Source organism: Staurois parvus, unplaced genomic scaffold, assembly GCF_062004578.1.
Source record: "Staurois parvus isolate SC_StPar_1 unplaced genomic scaffold, SC_StPar_1.0 ptg002063l, whole genome shotgun sequence".
Lineage (NCBI taxonomy): Eukaryota > Metazoa > Chordata > Amphibia > Anura > Ranidae > Staurois > Staurois parvus.
Window position 1 is genome coordinate 1,013 of NW_028319859.1, and position 21,478 is coordinate 22,490.

General features: G+C 48.3%; 1 long non-coding RNA gene across 1 annotated transcript in view; it reads right to left on the reverse strand.

Moving 5' to 3' along the window:
* Positions 1 to 451: 451 nt before the first annotated feature.
* Positions 452 to 21,478, reverse strand: part of LOC149432886 (uncharacterized) — a 28,192-nt gene continuing 7,165 nt past the window's right edge. The window contains exons 2-3 of the long non-coding RNA XR_016308959.1: positions 15,884 to 15,948; positions 452 to 605 (exon numbers count right to left, since the gene is read on the reverse strand). This is a non-coding gene — a long non-coding RNA (uncharacterized LOC149432886). The remainder of the gene's footprint in view (positions 606 to 15,883; positions 15,949 to 21,478) is intronic.

Here is a 21,478-nt window from a genome sequence, read left to right on the forward strand (position 1 = left end):
ATAAATTATGGAGTGTGTGCAGTGCTGTGTTGAGGGCATAATGAAAGTAGAAGGTGTTAACAAAGGAGGATGAATTCAGTAGATCTTTAGCAAAAATGAAAGTATTATTGGAGTATAAAGAGGAACAAGGCAAGCTAAAGACTTACTGAAGGCCATGTAAATGAGGATTAGAAGTATGAATTTATTCCTCGCATCGGCAGGGAGTCAGTACAGAGACTGGCACAGGAGGTGTTAGAAAAGCGGTTGGTGGGCAACATAATTCTGCCAGTTGCATTCATAAGCGACTGTAATGCTGCCAACTTCGTCAGTGGTCAGACATTTGGTGAAGACTTACCTCATCAGACCGGGGTGATTAGCACATACATTAATATTTCAGTAGCGTCATTACCGAAGTAAATTTGGATATATTTATTGATTGATTGATTGATTGCTATTATATTGCAGCTCACCTGTGTCATCTCTTCCTTGCAGGACGCCAGGGATTTTCTCTGATCCGGATACCAGGGCGTTTGGGGGAAGTAAATGGAATACATCTTGCAGCCCGTTGTGTCTCCGCACATTGTACTGAATGTGGCTTTTCTCAATCAACGTCATGTGTCTGTTCACTGCAAGAAAACCATTACAGGCGCTGAGTGCGCGAATCTAATCACCGCTATTTCACTTTGAAATGCACATCAAAGTGCACAGAATGCTTTTTGTTTTGTCTCGGTATTTATCATTCCAGAAATAACCTGGAAGCAGCGCCGGATGTTTCCAGCACATTATGTGTGTTTTCTTCATGTTCTGATCATCGAATCCGAACATCACCTTAAAGGGTACCTGCATTCTTAAAAGATATTATCTCTGTAAAGGACACAGTGACATTTTCACATTCAGTCTACGCAAGCCATCCTGTTTCGGGTGAGAGCTCACCAGGGACAGGATCACTAAAAGGCCATTTACCTTCATTCATCACGATGTTCTTCTGCTGGAAAGACTAGCAAAACGTCCCTCAGTCACTGATTCCTTCCTAGCAAGAGATATTTAAGAAACATTCCAGGCTAGCGACTGAGCGACACTCCTTATGGGAAGTTGTTGCTGCACCTTCTGATTCTACCTCGGCAATAACCAGTGTGACATCAGCCTATCTACAATCATGGAGCTAGAACAATGTAGGCGTTTGCTCCACATACTGGTTGATTCCCTTTCTGGCCAGGAGCCATAGACAATAATTTCAGTGCTGCAATGCACCTGTGCAATTACTGGAGACCACAAACTGCTAGAAGACAGGAGTGATGCTGTATACCTGGGGCTCAATAAAAATGTAAATTGTAAATTAAAGAGATATGTATACGAGGGGGCATGTGCCTCGTTGGACATGGCCAATAGTAACCTAGCACATTTTAAAAAGTGGCTGAATTCCTGGAGCTTTAACCCACACAGGGATTGTCTGATTCTAGCAGTTTGTGATCTCCACTGATTCCATGAGTGCAGTGCAACATCTATATCGTCATTTGTGCCTCCTGGCAGTTGAGAAACTGTATCACAGGATAAAGGAAAGGAAAAAGGAAAGGAGAAAGGGAGAGGAAAGGGGAATGGAAATGAGAAAGGGAAAGGAAAGGAGAAAGGGGAAAGGGGAAAGGAAAGGAGAAAGGGGAAAGGAAAGGATAGGAAAGGAAAGGGGAAAGGAAAGGAAAGGAGAAAGGGAAAAGGAAAGCAGAAAGGGGAAAGGACAAGAGAAAGGGGAAAGGAAAAGAGAAAGGGGAAAGGAAAAAGGAAAGGAAAGGAAAAAGGAAAGGAAAGGAAAAAGGAAAGGATAAAGGGGAAAGGAAAGGATAAAGGGGAAAGGAAAGGAGAAAGGGGAAAGGAAAGGAAAAAGGAAAGGAAAGGGGAAAATAAAGGAAAGGGGAAAGGAAAGGAAAGGGGAAAGGAAAAAGGAAAGGAAAGGAGAAAGGGGAAAGGATAGGATAGGCTAGGAAAGGAAAGGAAAGGAGAAAAGGGAAAGGAAAGGAGAAAGAGGAAAGGAAAGGAGAAAGGGGAAAGGAAAGGAAAGGGGAAAAGAAAGGAAAGGGGAAAGGAAAGGAAAAGAAAGGAAAGGAGAAAGGGGAAAGGAAAGGAAAGGAAAGGAGAGGAAAGGGAAAGAAAAGGAAAGGAAAGGAGAAAGGGGAAAGGAAAGGAAAGGAAAGGAGAGGAAAGGGGAAAGGAGAGGAAAGTTGAAAGGAAAGGGGAAAGGAAAGGAGAAAGGGGAAAGGAAAGGGGAAAGGAAAGGAATGGAGAAAGGGGAAAGGAAAGGGGAAAGGGGAAAGGAAAGGAAAGAGGAAAGGAAAGAAAAGGAGAAAGGGGAAAGGAAAGGAGAAAGGGGAAAGGAAAGGAAAGGAGAAAAAGGGAAAGGAAAGGAGAAAAGGGAAAGGAAAGGAGAAAAGGGAAAGGAAAGGAGAAAGGGGAAAGGAAAGGAAATGAGAGGGAAAAGGGGAAAGGAAAGGAGAAAGGGGAAAGGAAAGGAAAGGAATGGGGAAAGGAAAGGAAAGGAGAAAGGGAAAAGGCAAGGAGAAAGGGGGGTGGAAAGGAACGGAGAAAGGGAAAGGAAAGGAGAAAGGAAAAGGAAAGGAGAAAGGGGAAAGGAAAGGAGAAAAGGGAAACGAAACGAAAGGAGAAAGGAGAAAGGGGAAAGGAAAGGAAAGAGGAAAGGAAAGGGGAAAGGAAAGGAAAGGAGAAAAGGGAAAGGAAAGGAGAAAGGGGAAGGAAAGGAGAAAGGGGAAAGGAGAGGAGAAATGGGAAAGGAAAGGAGAAAAGGGAAAGGAAAAGAAAGGAAAGGAGAAAAGGAAAAAAGGAGAAAAGGGGAAAGGAAAGGAAAGGGGAAAGGAAAGGAAAGGGGAAAGGAAAAGGAAAGCAGGAAGGGGAAAGGAAAAGACAGGAAAGGAGAAAGGGGAAAGGAAAGAGGAAAGGAAAGGGAAAGAAAAAGGAAAGGAAAAACGGAAAGGAGAAAGAAAAGGAGAAAAGGGAAAGGAAAGGAAAGGAGAAAAGGGGAAAGGAAAGGAGAAAAGGGAAAGGAAAGGGGAAAGGAAAGGAGAAAGAGGAAGGGAAAGGAAGGAGAAAGGCGAAAGGAAAGGAAAGGAGAAAGGCGAAAGGAAAGCAGAAAGGTATAGGAAAGTAGAAAAGGGAAAGGAAAGGAGAAAAGGGGAAAAAAGGGAGAAAGGGGAAAAAAGGGAGAAAGGGGAAAGGAAAGGAGAAAGGGGAAAGGAAAGGAGAAAAGGGAAAGGAAAGGAGAAAGGGGAAAGGAAAGGAGAAAGGGGAAAGGAAACGAGAAAGGGAAAGGAAAGGAGAAAGGGGAAAGGAACGAGAAAGGGAAAGGAAAGGAGAAAAGGGAAAGGAAAGGAGAAAAGGGAAAGGAAAGGAGAAAAGGGAAAGGAAAGGAGGAAAAAGGGAAAAAAAGGAGAAAGGGGAAAGGAAAGGAAAAAGGGGAAAGGGGAAAAGAAAGGAAAGGAAAGGAGAGGAAAGGAAAGGAGAAAGGAAAGGGGAAAGGGAAAAGGAAAGGAGAAAGGGGAAAGGAAAGGAGAAAAGGGAAACGAAACGAAAGGAGAAAGGAGAAAGGGGAAAGGAAAGGAAAGAGGAAAGGAAAGGGGAAAGGTAAGGAAAGGAGAAAGGGGAAAGGAAAGGAGAAAGGGAAGGAGAGAGAAATGGGAAAGGAAAGGAGAAAAGGGAAAGGAAAAGAAAGGAAAGGAGAAAAGGGAAAAAAAGGAGAAAGGGGAAAGGAAAGGAAAGGGGAAAGGAAAGGAAAGGGGAAAGGAGAAAGGAAAGGAGGAAGGGGAAAGGAAAAGACAGGAAAGGAGAAAGGGGAAAGGAAAGAGGAAAGGAAAGGGGAAAGGAAAAAGGAAAGGAAAACGGAAAGGAGAAAGAAAAGGAGAAAAGGGAAAGGAAAGGAAAGGAGAAAGGGGAAAGGAAAGGAGAAAAGGGAAAGGAAAGGGGAAAGGAAAGGAGAAAGAGGAAGGGAAAGGAAAGGGGAAAGGAAAGGAGAAAGAGGAAGGGAAAGGAAAGGAGAAAGGCGAAAGGAAAGGAAAGGAGAAAGGCGAAAGGAAAGCAGAAAAGGTATAGGAAAGTAGAAAAGGGAAAGGAAAGGAGAAAAGGGGAAAAAAGGGAGAAAGGGGAAAAAAGGGAGAAAGGGGAAAGGAAAGGAGAAAGGGGAAAGGAAAGGAGAAAAGGGAAAGGAGAAAGGGGAAAGGAAAGGAGAAAGGGGAAAGGAAACGAGAAAGGGGAAAGGAAAGGAGAAAGGGGAAAGGAAACGAGAAAGGGGAAAGGAAAGGAGAAAAGGGAAAGGAAAGGGGAAAAGGGAAAGGAAAGGAGAAAAAGGGAAAGGAAAGGAGAAAAAGGGAAAAAAAGGAGAAAGGGAAAGGAAAGGAAAAGGGGAAAGGGGAAAAGAAAGGAAAGGAAAGGAGAGGAAAGGAAAGGAGAAAGGAAAGGGGAAAGGAAAGGATGGAAGGAAGAGGAAACAAAACAAAGAAAGATGGACAGAGAGAAAGAGAAGCAGTGTAGCACATTCACTGCTCAGTACTACTAAGGTGTAAGCAGAGACTGCACATGTAATAAACACATATGTCTGCCCCATGTTCATACCATGCATATACTGTACATAGCTACAAACTATACACAAAAACAAACAAATAAATAAACACAGCCATGATTAAGGTCATTAGCAATGAACACATCACCGTTACATACATCTACAATACTGTAAAAAGACTGCAGTTCCCCTTTAAGCTGATTGCATTATAGATAAAGCCCCGTTCAGGCCCTCCAGCCATTTAAAAGCCGCACATGCGTGTCTCAAAACAACTTTGTCTAATTTGAAGAAGCGGTTGCCTTGCCCATACCCATTCCAAATTAAATAGTTGAGGAGAAAGCTAGCTGGAGCAGGTTTGTGAATTATATCCCCTCCTTGACAATCTATGCAGGTGGCGGGCGCCGCATGTTAATGAATGTGTGCCTGGCACAAACCTCAGCTAATTATTATACGCAGAATAGAATACGCTTGTTGTGGTTTGTGAAGGCCTCTTGAAGGGTGACCATTCGCTGCTTCCCTCCCCCCAGAAAATCAGATCATCACAGATGTGTCCGGTGTCATCACATACTTTATTTTAAAGTGGGCTCATTGTGATATATTTATATGAATCAGCATTTACTATTTTCTCTAAGTCTCTGGGATAGAAATTGGAAAAAAAAACAACTACTTTTGAGGTTGGTTTGAGCTGCACTGTGCATTGCAGTCATCCCATTAGGTGAGTCATTGTCATATTTGAGTATTGATGTCAGCCAGTGCCCCCGCCCCTTTGTTTACATACAGCTGTCAGCCAGGGAATCTTTCACCCAGCAGCTGAATGGAGCCAGGGATGATCATCGGTTGCTGGGATACCGGAAGATTCTAGCATTTTAGCACTTGGTGGGAAGCTGTTGCATCCATGACAGCTTCCCGGCAAAATATGCCCCAGTTTGTTCCTTGTGCTGCCAGTTGCTGTTTTAGCTGAAATCTGAAGTCCTCTAATTCCCGGTCTCCTCTGGTTGTGGGCCAGGTCTTCTCATCCATCAGTACCTGACCTCAACCCTACTGAACACCTTTGGGATGAACTACCAAGGGTAAACTGGTCTTCCCATTCAACATCAGCACCTGACCTCACAAATGTACACAAATCCTCACAGGCACCCCAAAATCTTGTGGAAAGTCTTATCAGAAGAGTAGAGACTGTTATAGCCAAACAGGGGACATCCCCATATTGATGGCCAAGATTTTGGAATGAGATGTCTAACTCCATAAAGACTTGGTTTGACCAGTTTGGTGTGGAAGAACTCGAGTGTTCTGCACAGAGCCCTGACCTCAACCCTACTGGCTGAATTGGAATGGTGATTGGGAGCTAGGTCTTCTCATTCCATATAGCCAAAACAGGGGACATCTCCATATTAATGGCCAAGGTTTTGGAATGAGATGTCTAGCTCCATAAAGACTTGGTTTGACCAGTATGGTGTGGAAGTACTCGAGTGTTCTGCACAGAGCCCTGACTTCAAACCTACTGGCTGAATTGGAATGGTGATTGTGAGCTAGGTCTTCTCATTCATATAGCCAAAACAGGGAACATCTTCATATTAATGGCCAAGGTTTTGGAATGAGATTTCTGGCTTCATAAAGACTTGGTTTGACCAGTTTGGTGTGGAAGAACGTGAGTGTTCTGCACAGAGCCCTGACCTCAAAGCTAATGGCTGAATTGGAATGGTGATTGTGAGCTAGGGTCTTCTCATTCATATAGCCAAAACAGGGACATCTTCATATTAATGACCAAGGTTTTGGAATGAGATGTCTAGCTCCATAAAGACATGGTTTGACCAGTTTGGTGTGGAAGAACTCGAGTGTTGTGCACAGAGCCCTTTCCTCAACCCTACTGGCTGAATTGGAATGGTGATTTTGAGCTAGGTTTTCTCATTCAACATCAGAACCTGACTTTGCAAATGTTCTTGCAAATGACCAATGTTCTAGTCTTCCTCAGCCTCCAGAAAAGTCTTGGGAAGGTCTTTTTCTGTTCCCCAATGACTGTTCCATGTGTACAAAGCCAGCTCCATAAATACATGGATGACCAGTTTGGTGTGGAGGAACATGAGTGTCCTGAACAGAGCCCTGACCTCAACCCTACTGAACACCTTTGAGATGAACTGGAACAACAATGGTGAGCCAGGTCTTCTCAGCCAGGAACACAATGGTGAGCCAGGTCTTCTCAGCCAGGAACACCAATGGTGAGCCAGGTCTTCTCAGCCAGGAACACCAATGGTGAGCCAGGTCTTCTCAGCCAGGAACACCAATGGTGAGCCAGGTGTTTTCAGCCAGGAACACCAATGGTGAGCCAGGTCTTCTGGAACACCAATGGTGAGCCAAGTCTTCTCATCCAACATCAGTACCTGATAAGGCACAAATCCCCGCAGACACCCTCCAAAATCTTGTGGAAAGTCTTCCCAAAAGAAAGGAGGCTGTTACAGCCACAAAGGGGGATCAACTCCATATCAATGGCCAGGTTTTGGAATGGGATATTAAACCATCTGATATACACTCACCGGCCATCTAGATGTGGTGAAGTCGACTTACTGAAGTTAAAACTGAGCATCATAATGGGGAAGAAAGGGGAATGAAGTGACGTTGCACGTGGCATGGTTGTTGGTGCCAGACGGGCTGGTCTGAGCATTTAACAAACTGCTGATCTACTGGGATTTTCATAGACAACCATCTACAGAGAATGGTCCAAAAAATGAGAAAATATCATGTGAGCAGCAGTTGTGTGGAGGGAAAATGCCTTGTTGATGTCAGAGGTTAGATGAGAATGGGCAGACTGGTTGGAGATGATAGAAAGGCAACAGGAACTCCAATAACCACTTGTTACAACCAAGGTATGCAGAATACAATCTCTGAACGCACAACACGTTCAACTTGAAGCAGATGGGCTACAGCAGCAGAAAACCACACCAGGTGCCACTCCTGTCAGCTAGGAACAGGAAACGGAGGCTCATCAAAATTGGATAATAGAAGACTGGAAAAACGTTGCCGGGTCTGATGAGTCTGGATTTCCCTAGGGTTGGTTGTGTGTGAAAACCCAGAAGATGTGGGATTGGTTGGAGCGCACACCTTAAAATCTAACCACGCTGCCATCAGCACACAAGCGACATTATTTGTTTGTACACTTGGTCAGAATACGCAGCAAAAAAACCAAAACGGAATAACTCCTGCAGCCCCTCTCTGGCAGGAAATACATATTTGTGATTAAGCCCGGGGATGATGTATGCCCTCACGGGTGATCAGGCAGGCTGGAAGGAGAACCTGCAATTACATTTTATCAGTCTACATATAAAAGAAAATTAAGAACATTTATCTTTCATACGTGTTTTCTCTTTCGTGCCACTTCGGCAGCCTGATTTACGCGTTGTGGCGCTTCATGTTTTTAGAGAACGATTAAATGGGAAAAATGAAATAAAATACGTGTAGAAATTGTACAATGGCTGCTTATCGGAGGGTCGGAGAATTGAGCCCAGCGCAGTACATTGAACAATGGACCGAATGACGCCATATGTAATGGTATCGCCCAATGTGGTGGGAGAGGTCACGGTAAAGTAATGTTTAGGAAGTAATGAGGACGTACTGTGTATGTTCAGTAGGTTCAGGGTGTTTTCAAAAGCAGCCATAACATGAGTAGAGAAGCCTGTCCTCTGCCAGTATACTGCAGAGAAGGACCCTTGTATACTGTGTGGAAGCAGTGGTCTCTCTGCAGAGGTTTGACTGCTGATCTACTGGGATTTTCACGCACAACTATCCCTATCTTCTGAGAAGAGTCGATATAGTGAATGTGGGGTCCAGGGAGAGCAGATATAGTGAATGCGGGGTCCGGGGAGAGCTAATATAGTGAATGCGGGGTCCGGGGAGAGTGGATATAGTGAATGCAGGGTCCGGGGAGAGCGGATATAATAAATGCGGGGCCTGGGGAGAGCAGATATAGTGAATTCAGGGTACGGGAGAGCGGATATAGTGAATGCAGGGTCCGGGGAGAGCGGATATAGTGAATGCAGGGTCCGGGGAGAGCGGATATAGTGAATGCGGGGTCCGGGGAGAGCGGATTTAGTGAATGCGGGGTCCGGGGAGAGCGGATATAGTGAGGGACCGCCGAGCGGCACCACTAGCACTCCACTGGTCAGGCGTGCCCAGAGCGCGGAATCTAAGCCCCAGGGTACTTGTTCACCAGGGCCCCTGATGGTGGGGATGGACTTGCAGTACCCCGAGACCAGGTCGCCTCTACTGAGCACACCTGTCAGTGGTAGGGGTGTCCGCCAGGGGTTCCAACCAGGGAGAGCCAAATGTGAGGAGGTCGGGTGACCCCGATGGGATGGATGGATGGCTGAGCAAGTGCGTAGTCAGACAGGCCGAGTCGGTAATGTAGAGGACGGTAAGGTACAAGGGAGCAGGCAGAGAATCGTCGGGTCACACGCCAGGTCAGCAACAGGAGGTCAGATCTAATGAGGGGCATCCAGGGAGAGAGGTCAGGCAAGCAAGGGTCTGGGCAGGAGAAATCAGCAAGGTCAATAGCAATCCGGGTCAATAACTTACTAGGCACAGGTACAGGAACGCAGGAAGCAGGTAAGACCAGAAGGCAACGAAATGACAGCTCAGGGACATTTAAATATCCCGCCCTGCGCTGCCATTGGTGCCCAGCGGGCGGCCGCGGCTTCTACTGCGCATGCGCGAACTCGAACGCCGCGGCCGGCCCGGAACTAGTGCCCGTGTACTGGGAGGAGCAGTGCGCCTGCGCCGGGACCATCGAGGCACGGAACGAGGGGATCCCTGACATTGCCCCCCCCTACGGGCAACCTCCGGATGCCCACCCGATCTCTCCACCACGGGTGATCACAAAGAAACCTCCGGACAAGCCTAGGTGCATGGACATTATGGGCTGGTTCCCACGAATTGTCCTCAGGGCCGTAGCCCTTCCACTTGATGAGAAATTGGGTCTGGCCCCCCCTTCGACGGCACTTCAAGATTGCCTCCACCTCGAATTCTTCTTCCTCTTCAACCGTTACGGCCTCCGGGGGCCTGGATTCCCGTTCCGGGAAGGCATCAGGGACTACCAGTTTCAACAGGGACACGTGGAAGACAGGGTGGATCTTGAGTGTGTCAGGGAGAACAAGTTCATAGGCCACCTCATTGACCATCCGTTTGATGCAAAAGGGGCCTATGAATTTAGGTCCCAACTTTTTTGACGGGCAGAGCATCCTCAAGTTTGACGTAGCCAGCCAAACCTTCTCTCCGGGCTGCAACACCAGGTCCCCTCTTCGCTTTCTATTAAAAGCCCTCTTGTAGTCTTCTTGGGCTTGACGGATGGCTTCCTGTAGTTTCTTATTGTTGGAGGTGAAGAAGGTCAGTGCATCCTGTGTCGCTGGAATCGGGCATTCCGGGACCAAGTCCGGGAGGAAGACAGGATGAAACCCATAGTTGGCGAAGAACGGGGACTGCCCAGTTGCTGAATGGCAAGCGTTGTTGTACGCGAATTCTGCCAAAGGGAGGAGTGGCACCCAGTCGTCCTGAGAGAATGATGTGTAGCATCGCAGGTATTGCTCCAGGGTCTGATTAGTCCTTTCGGTCTGGCCATTGGTCTGAGGGTGAAATGCCGAGGAAAGAGACAGCTTGATATCCAGGGCTTTGCACAACGCCCTCCAAAACCGCGAGGTAAACTGCACCCCTCGGTCCGAGACGATGTCTTCGGGAACCCCATGCAGTCTAACGATCTCTCGAATAAAGACTTGCGCCGTCTCGGCTGCAGATGGAGTCTTCCGTAAAGGGATGAAATGGGCCATCTTGGATAAGCGGTCCACGACCACGAGAATTGCTGTGTGGTCCAGTGAAGGTGGGAGCTCGACTATGAAGTCCATGGAGATTTTCTGCCAGGGCCGTTCAGGGATGGGCAATGGACGTAGCAGGCCCCATGCCTTATTCCTTGAAGGCTTGTTCCGCTGGCAGATGGCACAGGAGCTCACGTAGTTCTTACAATCCTTGGCCATGTCCAGCCACCAGAAGGAACGTCGGAGGAGTTCCAGGGTCTTGACCGGTCCAAAATGTCCTGCCAGTGGGTGGTCATGGCAATGTCCCAAGACTAAGGTTCGGGCATCCTCTGGCACCACAATCCGGTCCTCCCTCCATAGGAGTCCCTCCTTGTTCTGGAGGGGGGCCCCATCGGAGGTAGACATCGCTGTGGACGCCCTCAGGATCTCGGAGCGAAGGTTTGTCTGAAGGGCCAAGAAATTTCCTGCAGGAAGAATAGTGTCGGGCACTGGGATCTCCTTGGTGTCCTCATACATGCGCGACAATGCGTCAGGCTTTGTGTTTTTCGAGCCGGGCCTGTATGTGATGTGGAACTGGAACCTCGAGAAAAACAATGCCCATCTTGCTTGTCGTGGGCGTAGGCGTTTGGCCGTCCTCAGATATTCCAGGTTCTTGTGGTCCGTGAAAATCAGGATGGGATGGGAGGCACCTTCCAGCAGGTACCTCCATTCCTCTAAAGCGGCTTTGATAGCCAGTAGCTCGCGATCCCCAATGTCGTAGTTCCTCTCCGCCGGGGTAAGTTTCCGTGAAAAGAATGCTACTGGGTGAAGTAATTCCTTGGCGCCCTTCCGCTGGGAAAGGATGGAGCCAACCGCGTTTTCAGATGCATCTACTTCTAAGATGTAGGGCAGGGAGGCGTCGGGATGACCCAGAATGGGTGCTGAGGTAAATAACCTTTTTAGTGCTTCAAAAGCTTCCTGTGCCTCGGGCGTCCATCTGAATCGCGTCCCAAGTTTAGTTAATTGAGTGATGGGGGAGACCAGACCCGAGAAGTTCTTGATAAACTTCCGGTAGAAATTTGCGAACCCAATAAAACGTTGGACACTTTTCCTGTCCGTGGATTCAGGCCAATCTAGGATCGCTGAGACCTTCTGAGGGTCCATTGCGACCCCCGTGGTGGAGATAATCAGACCCAGGAATGTAACGCTAGCCTGTTCAAAGCAGCATTTCTCTGCTTTAGCGTACAACCCGTGCTGCCGCAACCGCCCCAACACCTTCGTTACATGTACCCTGTGCTCCCCCAGGGAGGATGAGAAAATCAAAATGTCGTCTAAGTAGACGATGACAAAGATGTCCAGGAAGTCCCTAAAGATGTCGTTTACAAAGTGCTGGAAGGTGGCTGGCGCATTGCATAACCCGAAAGGCATGACCAGGTATTCAAAATGGCCGAAACGGGTGCGGAAGGCCGTCTTCCACTCATCCCCCTCCCTTATGCGAACCAAATTGTAGGCTCCCCTTAAGTCCAACTTGGTAAATACTACTGCAGCTTTTATGCTCTGGAATAATTCAGGTACCAGCGGTAATGGGTAACGATTTTTAATGGTGACCCTATTCAGCTCCCGATAGTCAATGCATGGCCTCAAAGTCTTGTCCTTCTTTTCTACAAAGAAGATCCCTGCACCTGCTGGGGAAGTGGAGGGACGGATGAATCCCTTTCGGAGGCTATCCTCAATATAGTCCTTCAGGGCCCCTAATTCTAGCTCAGAAAGGGGAAAAATTCGCCCGAACGGGATTTCAGAACCGGGCAACAGATCAATCGGGCAGTCATATGGGCGGTGGGGGGGTAGAGCATCTGCTCCCCGTTCACTGAACACATCAAGAAACTTGTGATAGGCTGCAGGAATCACTTGTTTCAGGCTGTCATCCCCTTCAGAGCACAGAAGAACCTGGGGGATCCCCGGGCCCGAAGTTCGACACAGTTCCCGACAATATGGGGAAGGGAACGAGACAACCCCAGTTTCCCAGTCAATTTGGGGGTTATGGGCCCGCAACCAAGGGAGCCCCAGAATGACTGGGAAAAGGGGTGATGCAATAGCATCCAGGCGGAGGAGTTCCCGGTGCTGACCGGCAATGGAAGTCATAATGGAAGGGGTCTCCTGGTTGACTACTCCTGACTTTATCCGGGAACCATCAGCCAAAAAGATATGAAACCCCTTCTCCTTTGGGTGGAGGGGAATACCCTGCTGGTGAGCAAAATTGATATCCACAAAACAGCTGCATGCCCCCGAATCAACTATGGCCGTCACCTCCACGGTCCTTTCGGAAAGCTGAAAGGAGAGGGGAACAACTAAGTACTGGGACGGAGCCATATCGCCAACAGATAAAGAAGATGAAGTGAACTTACTCAGTTTCTGCGGGCAGGAACGCACCATGTGACCAGCTTCGCCGCAGTACAGGCACAGATTCTGGGAGCGTCTGCGCTGGCGTTCCTCAGGCGATAGTTTAGGCCGAGCCAGGCCTAGCTGCATGGGTTCGGGAGCATCTTCAGGCGGCAGGTTCTGGATGCTTGGCCTAGTATGTTGACCGGATCCCTGAAATGACCCCCAGGGATTTCCGCGACCCTGACCAGACCTCTCCAATCTGCGCTCCCGTAGTCTACGGTCAATTTTAATAGTGAGTGCAATCAAGTCCTCTAATGTCTCGGGCACCTCTACCCGGGCGAGCTCGTCTTTCAGAGCCTCAGATAGGCCCATACGAAACTGGTGTAAAAGGGCGAACTCGTTCCAACGAGTGTCACCCATCCAGCGCCTAAAGTCAGAGGCGTATTCCTCAGCCGCCCACCGACCTTGTCGGAGTGCGTATAATGTGGCCTCGGCCGAGGCCGCCCGTTGTGGGTCATCATATAAGATGGCCATGGCGTTAAAGAAGCTGTCGACCGAAACCAGGTGAGGGTCATTGTTTCCCCTTAGTCGGTGGGCCCAGTCTTGGGGTTCACCCTGCAACAGGGAGACAACAAACCCCACTTTCACTGACTCTGTCAAAAAGGTCCGTGGCTGTAGTTCAAAAAAGAGCAGACAAGAGTCACGAAATGACCGAAAGCGTGTGCGATCCCCATGGAAGCGCTCGGGTAAGGGTACTCGGGGTTCCGCCATAGGGAGTGATGTGGGAGGCCCAGGAGCCGGCTCATGGACTGCTGCGATTGGTGGTGCAGGAGCCGGGGCCGGTGAAACAGGAACAGATATGGTGCAGGCCTGAAACCGATTCTCGATCTGCAGACATCTGTCCTGTAATGTGTTTACAGCTTGCGTCAGGGTAGCCAGGTGCCTGCAAACCTCGTCCAACGGGGAGAGTCCTCCTCGAGGCTCAGTCATGGCCTTCTGGTACTGTGAGGGACCGCCGAGCGGCACCACTAGCACTCCCACTGGTCAGGCGTGCCCAGAGCGCGGATCTAAGCCCCAGGGTACTTGTTCACCAGGGCCCCTGATGGTGGGGATGGACTTGCAGTACCCCGAGACCAGGTCGCCTCTACTGAGCACACCTGTCAGTGGTAGGGGTGTCCGCCAGGGGTTCCAACCAGGGAGAGCCAAATGTGAGGAGGTCGGGTGACCCCGATGGGATGGATGGATGGATGGCTGAGCAAGTGCGTAGTCAGACAGGCCGAGTCGGTAATGTAGAGGACGGTAAGGTACAAGGGAGCAGGCAGAGAATCGTCGGGTCACACGCCAGGTCAGCAACAGGAGGTCAGATCTAATGAGGGGCATCCAGGGAGAGAGGTCAGGCATGCAAGGGTCTGGGCAGGAGAAATCAGCAAGGTCAATAGCAATCCGGGTCAATAACTTACTAGGCACAGGTACAGGAACGCAGGAAGCAGGTAAGACCAGAAGGCAACGAAATGACAGCTCAGGGACATTTAAATATCCCGCCCTGCGCTGCCATTGGTGCCCAGCGGGCGGCCGCGGCTTCTACTGCGCATGCGCGAACTCGAATGCCGCGGCCGGCCCGGAACTAGTGCCCGTGTACTGGGAGGAGCAGTGCGCCTGCGCCGGGACCATCGAGGCACGGAACGAGGGGATCCCTGACAGATATAGTGAATGCGGGGTCCGGGGAGAGCGGATATAGTGAATGCGGGGTCCGGGGAAAGCGGATATAATAAATGCGGGGCCCGGGGAGAGCAGATATAGTGAATTCAGGGTCCGGGAGAGCGGATATAGTGAATGCGGGGTCCGGGGAGAGCGGATATAGTGAATGCGGGGTCCGGGGAGAGCGGATTTAGTGAATGCGGGGTCCGGGGAGAGCGGATATAGTGAATGCGGGGTCCGGTGAGAGCTGATATAGTGAATGCGGGGTCAGGGGAGAGCAGATATAGTGAATGCGGGGTCCGGGGAGAGCGGATATAGTGAATGCGGGGTCCGGGGAGAGCGGATATAGTGAATGCTGGGTCCGGGGAGAGCGGATATAGTGAATGCGGGGTCCGGGGAGAGCGGATATAGTGAATGCGGGGTCAGGGGAGAGCGGATATAGTGAATGCGGGGTCCGGGGAGAGCGGATATAGTGAATGCGGGGTCCGGGGAGAGCGGATATAGTGAATGCGGGGTCCAGGGAGAGCGGATATAGTGAATGCGGGGTCCGGGGAGAGCGGATATAGTGAATGCGGGGTCTGGGGGAGAGGGGATATAGCGAATGCGGGGGTCTGGGGAGACCGGATATAGTGAATGCAGGGTCCAGGGAGAGCGGATATAATAAATGCGGGGTCCGGGGAGAGCAGATATAGTGAATTCGGGGTCCAGGAGAGAGGATATAGTGAATGCCGGGTCTGGGGAGAGTGGATATAGTGAATGCGGGGTCCGGGGAGAGCTGATATAGTGAATGCGGGGTCCGGGGAGAGCGGATATAGTGAATGCAGGGTCCGGGGAGAGCGGATATAGTGAATGCGGGGTCCGGGGAGAGCGGATATAGTGAATGCGGGGTCCGGGGAGAGGGGATATAGTGAATGCGGGGTCCGGGGAGAGCGGATATAGTGAATGCGGGGTCTGGGGAGAGCGGATATAGTGAATGCGGGGTCCGGGGAGAGCGGATATAGTGAATGCGGGGTCCGGGGAGAGCGGATATAGTGAATGCGGGGTCCGGGGTTTAGTAACACTTTAATGCATTAAAAAAGGCGGACCTGCTCCATGTTCGGTAATGTAACACACCATGCCAATCAGTTTGCAGAGGATTCTGGGCTTTCTGATAGGCAAGCCCTACATTAGCTGCATGCATGTTGGTAGCACTGCGTACAACTAAATAATATTTTCTCGCTTCTCGCAGGAAAATGGGTGTGTCCTTCAGGCCTTGACAATCCCAGGACAACTCATCAAGGGCAGCAGAACAAAGGGAAAAAGGTGCATTTATGTCTGCGATCTTCCTTGATTTAAAGTTGCTTGAAAGAGAAAAAACAAAAACTATAGAATCCCCTAAAAAGAAGCCCCTTGGTGTGTTTAAGCTATAGAGTGGCCCAATATGACCAGAAACGTGAGCGCCAAATACATCGAACATCAGTGGAAGAAAGATCAGAGATCCAGCACAACTTACATTCATTCAGATCCTTGAAAGACGGATGTAGGAGCGCCCGAGGAGTTCCATGGTAAAGATTTAACCTGAAAGAGACGAAGTGAAAATATTAGTTAGTCCTCAATTAGTCCGCGTTTTTGCAGCGGCTGTTTGTGGCTTTTGGCGGGTTTTTTTTTCCACAGAAAGTAAACCCCCCCCCAGCATCAATTAAATGGGGGGTGCACGCCTGCGCTGCCAAATATCCTCACAAGGGATGAAGTAGCTGCTAACACCCGAAGGAAATGAGATGAAAAAATTATTTTGAACAAATGGTGTAGCGCTGTAAATACTAAAATACCATATTGTGAAAATATAATATAAATAATATGAAAGTGAAAGACTATTAATAAACCTCGTGTATCCTTGTTTACCTTCATTACAGGTGAAATACATTCCAAAGTAAATATAAAATCAAAGTGACCGATTATAAAACCGTGACATATATCAATGGATATAAATAAATAAATAAAAGTCCCAACAAGTGAAAAAAATAATTATAGCACAAAAAATATATATAATATAAAAATCCAGATTTTTCAATTCTTCAACTTTTATATTCCCACTTTTTGTTGCTCATATTTATGGTGCCAATTTTATCCATCACCTTCTGGTGTGTGCGTTCACCTCAAAAATTCGACCCTCAAGGAGTCATAGAGAAATCAATATCCCCGGATGATCCCTGGTTGGATGGATCTCTCCCTTTAAGTGGACGCAGGAACAGCTCCCATCGAAATCATACAAACGATCAAACACATCTTTAACCACTTCCAGTCCGGACACTTTCCCCGCTTCCAGTCCGGACACTTTCACCCCTTCCAGTCCGGACACTTTCACCCCCTTCCAGTCCGGACACTTTCCCCCCTTCCAGTCCGGACACTTCCCCCCCCCTTCCAGTCCGGACACTTTCACCCCCTTCCAGTCCGGACACTTTCACCCCTTCCAGTCCGGACACTTTCACCCCCTTCCAGTCCGGACACTTTCACCCCTTCCAGTCCGGACACTTTCACCCCCTTCCAGTCCGGACACTTTCACCCCCTTCCAGTCAGGACACTTTCCCCCCTTCCAGTCCGGACACTTTCCCCCCCTTCCAGTCCGGACACTTTCCCCCCCTTCCAGTCTGGACACTTTCCCCCCCCTTCCTGTCCGGACACTTTCACCCCCTTCCAGTCCGGACACTTTCACCCCCTTCCAGTCCGGACACTTTCACCCCCTTCCAGTCAGGACACTTTCCCCCCTTCCAGTCCGGACACTTTCACCCCCTTCCAGTCCGGACACTTTCCCCCCCTTCCAGTCCGGACACTTTCCCCCCCTTCCAGTCTGGACACTTTCCCCCCCTTCCAGTCTGGACACTTTCCCCCCTTCCAGTCCGGACACTTTCCCCCCCTTCCATTCCGGACACTTTCCCCCCCTTCCATTCCGGACACTTTCACCCCCTTCCATTCCGGACACTTTCCCCCCCTTCCAGTCCGGACTCTTTCCCCCCCTTCCAGTCTGGACACTTTCACCCCCTTCCATTCCGGACACTTTCACCCCCTTCCAGTCCGGACACTTTCACCCCCTTCCTGTCCGGACACTTTCACCCCCTTCCAGTCCGGACACTTTCACCCCCTTCCAGTCCGGACACTTCCACCCCCTTCCAGTCCGGACACTTTCCCCCCCTTCCAGTCCGGACACTTTCACCCCCTTCCAGTCCGGACACTTTCACCCCCTTCCAGTCCGGACACTTCCACCCCCTTCCAGTCTGGACACTTTTCCCCCCCTTCCCAGTCTGGACACTTTCCCCCCCTTCCAGTCTGGACACTTTCCCCCCCTTCCAGTCCGGACACTTTCCCCCCCTTCCATTCCGGACACTTTCCCCCCCTTCCAGTCTGGACACTTTCCCCCCCTTCCATTCCGGACACTTTCACCCCCTTCCAGTCCGGACACTTTCACCCCCTTCCTGTCCGGACACTTTCACCCCCTTCCAGTCCGGACACTTTCACCCCCTTCCAGTCCGGACACTTCCACCCCCTTCCAGTCCGGACACTTCCCCCAGCTTCCATTCCGGACACTTTCACCCCCTTCCAGTCCGGACACTTCCCCCCCCCTTCCAGTCCGGACACTTTCACCCCCTTCCAGTCCGGACACTTTCACCCCCTTCCAGTCCGGACACTTTCACCCCCTTCCAGTCCGGACACTTTCACCCCCTTCCAGTCCGGACACTTTCCCCCCTTCCAGTCCGGACACTTTCCCCCCCTTCCAGTCCGGACACTTTCCCCCCTTCCAGTCCGGACACTTTCTCCCCTTCCAGTCCGGACACTTCCCCCCCTTTCCAGTCCAGGCCAAGTTTCAGCTTTCAGCGCTATCACACTCTGAATGACAATTGCGCGGTCATGCAACACTGTACTCATACAAATTTTTTAGCATTTTTTTGAGACAGATAAAGCTTTATTTTGGTGGTATTTATTCACCGCTGCGATTTTTATTTTTTTTGCTAAATAAATGAAAATGTCCAAAAATTTTGAAAAAAAAGTGTTTTTCTTATAAAAGTTTTCAAATAAATAATCTTTCTTTTTAAATCTTGGCCAAAATTTATTTAGTTATCTTTTTAGTAAAATAAAAACAGCCCAGATTAGTTTATAACCAAAAATTATAAGTTTAAAAAAAAATGTTTTACATTTTTATTTTAATTTTTTTTTCATTATTTATGTTTTTCTTTTTTTTACATACTGTCACCCTAGCAGTAGGGTCACCATGGTGACACTGCACTACTTGTGGGGGGTGATTTTTTTTTTTACACTGATTGCTTTTACACCCATAAAGGCTGTAAAAGCAATAATTTCTCCCTCTCTCTGGCTGCATTTCCTGCAGCCATTAGAAATACTGTGGGAGCTGTGATTGGTCTTTTTTTTTCATTAAAAATCGCTAAAAAAATGCAAACGCGGAAAAACATGGCAAAGCGCGAATGTAAAAATGCTAAAAAAATGCTGAAAAACTCACGTTTTTAACAAGATTTTACACAGCTAACGTTACCAGCATTATTAAAACGCCCCGTGTGCATGGAGCCTGATATCGTCCAGAGTTTTATTGCAGGGGTGTGGAAATGAAAAACAAAAAACTACTTGTCCAAGAACTATCCCCCCGGTCACATCAAACCCTATGTGACTGGGCAAACATTCAAAATCAGCAAAGGATCAAATACTTATTTCCTTCACTATATATATTATTTATTTATTTCAGGTACTTCTATGGCGCCGTCAATTTACGCAGCGCTTTACATATATATTGTATTCACATCAGTCCCCGCCCCCGAGGGGCGTACAATCTAAGGTCCCTAACTCCCATTCATACATACACATACTAGGGACAATTTAGACAGGAGCCAATTCACCTCCCAGCATGTATTTGGAGTGTGGGAGGAAACCGGAGTACCCGGAGGAAACCCACGCAGGCACAGGGAGAACATGCAAACTCCAGGCAGGTGGTGCCGTGGTTGGGATTCAAACCAATGACCCGAGTACTGCCAGGCGGAAGTGCTAACCATTTAGCCACCATGCTGCCCCATTATACACAGTTGTGTTCAAAATAATAGCAGTGTGTTAAAAAAAGTGAATAAAGCTGCAAATCCTTCTAATCCTTTTATTTCCATCCACACAAATGCATTGGGAACACGACACATTCTATTCCAAATCACAACATGAAGAAAAATACATCAAATTTGTGTTGTTCCTCTAAATAAATGGAAGAAAAGTGAATATTAGACGGTTCAAAAAAAATCTCAGTGTTTGTATTCTTCTTTACAAACTCCAACATTCACTATATAAACTGAGAAATGTTTGAAGATTTTGCTTTCCTTTGAATGACTTCATGAATATTTGGTTGTAGTCGCACTGTTTCTGAGAACTGCTGTACATCTGTGTTGCATGGAGTCCCCCAACTTCTGGCCCCTGTGATCAGGTATTCCAGCCCAGGATGATTGGACCACATTCCACAGTTCTTCTCTATTTCTTGGTTTTGCCTCAGAAACTGCATTTTTGATGTCACCCCACAAGTTTTCTATTGGATGAAGATCCGGGGATTGGGCTGGCCACTCCATAACGTCCATCTTGTTGGTCTGGAACCAAGATGTTGCCCGTTTACTGGTGTGTTTGGGGTCGTTGTCTTGTTGGAACACCCATTTCAAGGGCATTTCCTCTTCAGCATAAGGCAGCATGACCTCTTCAAGTATTCTGATGGATTCAAACTGATCCATGATCCCTGGTATGCGATAAATAGGCCCAACACCGTAGTATGAGAAACATCCCCCTATCATGATGCTTGCACCACCATGCTTCACGGTCTTCACAGTGTACTGTGGCTTGAATTCAGTGTTTGGGGGTCGTCTGACAAACTGTCTCCGCCCACTAGACCCAAAAAGAACAATCTTACTTCCATCAGTCCACAAAATGTTGGTCCATTTCTCTTTAGGCCGGTCAATGTGCTCTTTGGCAGATTGTAACCTCTTCAGCACACGTCTTTTTCCCAACAGTGGGACTTTGCGGGGACTTCTTGCAGATAGCTTGGCTTCACATCGGCGTCTTCTAATTGTAACAGTCCTCACAGGGAACGTCACACCTTCTTTCATCTTCCTGCGGCTGATTGTTGGCTGAGTCCGCACCATTTTGGCTATTCTTCTATCCATTCCAATGGTAGTTTTTCGCTTTCTTCCACGTCTTTCAGGTTTTGGTCGCCATTTTAAAGCATTTGCCATCATTTTAGCTGAGCAGCCGATCATTTTCTGCACTTCTTTATATGTTTTCCCCTCCAATCCACTTTTTAATCAAGGTACGCCGTTCTTCTGAACAATGTCTGGAACGACCCATTTTCCTCAGAATTTCAGAGAGAAATGCACTGTAACCAGCATGTCCAACATTTGCTGCCTTCCTTCCTTAAATAAGGGCAATCATTGCCACCTGTTTATCAAAGAATGAATGACGTCACTAATAGAACTCCACACGGCTATTATTTTGAACACGCCCCTTTCAATGAGTGATTCAATGACACAGAATCAGCAGCATGCATGTCATGACTGTGGGGTCTGTTGGATTTTTATGACTCTACTACACCTGCTAGGAAATTATCTGCCATGTAGGAATATCATTTCCACCAAAAACAGCGATTGATCCGGTTAGTGATGTCTGACGGCTAGTATTCTGAACACAACTGTATATATATATATAAATGAGCTCTGCCAGGAGAGAACGGAGACGCAATCGCAGGCAGGGAATCATCCGATAAATAAATCTGCTTCTTTTACATTATTGGTATTATACATGTCAAGACATTATATAAGATCTCCGGCACTCAAGGCAAACTCTCATTGACTGGCACATGATTAAAATTCTGCGAGTGCCATTGTGACCTCAAAACAAGCAGATTATCATTCATGCTCCACTAACTTAATATCTCTCTAACCAAATATTCTATTAGCTATCCATTTCATTATTCACATCAGCAGAACATTACATAGCACAGTACAGACGTCTCTTCAGAGGGCCACGTCTCCCATAATGATGGTTTTCTCAACAAGATGACTATATTGCCGCATTTATTAAGCCG